At 39.9% G+C, this 2,279-nt stretch overlaps 1 long non-coding RNA gene across 1 annotated transcript in view; it reads left to right on the top strand.

The window, feature by feature from the left end:
- Positions 1 to 2,058, top strand: part of LOC131892019 (uncharacterized) — a 7,088-nt gene extending 5,030 nt beyond the window's left edge. The window contains exon 3 of the long non-coding RNA XR_009374509.1: positions 1,838 to 2,058. This is a non-coding gene — a long non-coding RNA (uncharacterized LOC131892019). The remainder of the gene's footprint in view (positions 1 to 1,837) is intronic.
- The last annotated feature ends 221 nt before the right edge of the window (positions 2,059 to 2,279 follow it).

The following is a 2,279-nucleotide window of genomic DNA, read 5'->3' on the forward strand; positions in this document are numbered from 1 at the left end:
GTGACCCCGGATACTTGTATAGTTTTCCTTTCCCCGAAAAGGGAGATGGTGTGATTGCTCATGCTCATACCCATACCCATTACTCTAGTCACTATCTATGTAAACCCGTTCTAGTCAAATAATAAGATAGTCATCTCAATACGCTCCCAATGAGAACATGACAATTGTCTATGGCTTCCCCATTGACCTCAAAAGGCCCTATAGGGTGTTTGATCTTTCTCTCTGCTCAATGGAGGCCTTAATTCTACCTTGGATTAAATCCAACTTTCTTTGTAGGCTAGCCACAACTACTGGATTCAAAGTGCTCTGGAGCCTTTTTGCTAATTTGCAACTCCTTTTAAACAATTGCTTCCTATACTTCGGAATTTTAGACTCTGCCCCGCCTTGCGCAACACATTCAGAGATTGCTAGAGTGGAACAGACGTCCTCAAAAAGTAGAATCATTTCGTCTAAGGCTACATCTATGGACGATTCCTTTTTCAGCATTGAAATGAAATCAAGCTCCCCTAACCTTTCTATAATCAACGGCAATGTTCATCTTTGAATTTTAACTTAGCCAGCTGGACCTTTTTGGCCGGTCTTACTCTAGAGCACGCCGGCTTTTGAGTAATGGTCGACCCTATCTCGAGAACATGATGATCTGACAGGTTACTAGGCGTCACATGGACATACTGGATCAGATCAGGGTCATTGAAAAAAACCAAGTCGAGAACGTTATTCTCTCTAGTTGCTACACCAACATGCTGGGAGAAATCGCGCAAGATCGCAAATTCTTCCAGCTTTTCAAACGACTGAGATGTCGATTTCGAAATGGGAATATACCCATCAGGACTAACCTCCCACTCTACAACGCTAGCCGGAATATTAAAGTCCCCTACAAAGAAAACCTTCGAGCAAATTGCCTTATCCAACTCATTTCCAGTGAATTTGAGAGCTGACATAAAAGAGCTTACTGAACAAGAAGGGGGTCTATATACATTGTTACAATAGACAAATCAAGACCTTGGAGGTGACAAACTAACACCTCTTCTTCTCCATTCGACATTTTTCATTACTAATGTGCAGGTTATTTCTATCATATAGACATACGCCCCCATGCGGAAAAATGGGATTGTCAGGGCGTACTCTATCACATCGAACTAAATTGAAACCAGCCATTGCTACCTCTTCATTTAAGACCCCTGGTCGAAGCCAAGTTTCAGTCATGGAAATGAACGAGACCTGCCTATCTTAAGCTAGTTCCTCAAGAACATAGATCTTTATGCTGTCTTTTTTTGGAAATAAGACAATGCACATGCAAATAAATCCCTTTTATGGGCAGATAGCCCTTCGATGGAATAGAGCTATCAAATCTTTGACTGTTGTTTCATGATTTTTCATGATACAAATGAAATCATTGATCAATTTAGCCGAGCCACAATTTGAACTCATTGCTGTCATTGAAAGTTGACTATTGCTTCTTTGACCAACTTTGACCGCCTTTGTTTAACTTCATCAACCAGTTTATGGGGATCTTTTGATCGCGTCAAATCTAAATTTTCGACAGACAAAATCGTGCATTACTATAAATTAAAGAACCAAGGGGGAGGAGTCGCCGCCTTTTTAAGAAACATAAAGAATCAGGAGAAACATGAAAGGGAGGCAATTTGTGCTCAAGTTCATTCACAAGTTTGTGCCTGTGCCTGGTTTTCTACATCATGGATGCTTGATTGATAATTATTAAAGGCGAAAAGCGTTGGAATCACAAAAGAAGAATGAAGCTTATCCGTCAATTTTCATGGAACTAAAGATCAATGACCGATTATTGATCTTTCTTCGTCTTTTTAAACATTTTCAGTCTCCGTCGGCGAAATCAATGATCGTTTGGAATTCGATGATGGTTCCGGAATCAAGGAAACGATGTCAAATGTGCCAGAATGTCTAGGAAAAGGCTCTGAATTTTTTACCATTTCCCTGCAGAATCCGAGTGGATGTTATATTTTCCACACCACTGGATTCAACATGAATGGATATGCGAATAATTCAGGAAATTTTGGTCTATCCCTTTGCAGTTACAACATTCAGGTACTTTGTTGTTGTTTCAAACTTTTTGCTTGCACACATAGCGGATGGTTATTAGATTTGAGCGTATAGGAAGATGTCTACATAGAAATTGGGCCCACGATGAAAATTTTGATTTGTGATGGCTTTGTTGTCAAATTTCCCCGTAGATTTTTGTTATTGGGCCACTTTGACGAGCTCTTCAAATTGGAAACCTCAATTCAAACCAATTCATTTTG

The sequence above is a fragment of the Tigriopus californicus genome, chromosome 12, assembly GCF_007210705.1.
Source record: "Tigriopus californicus strain San Diego chromosome 12, Tcal_SD_v2.1, whole genome shotgun sequence".
NCBI classification, from domain to species: domain Eukaryota; kingdom Metazoa; phylum Arthropoda; class Copepoda; order Harpacticoida; family Harpacticidae; genus Tigriopus; species Tigriopus californicus.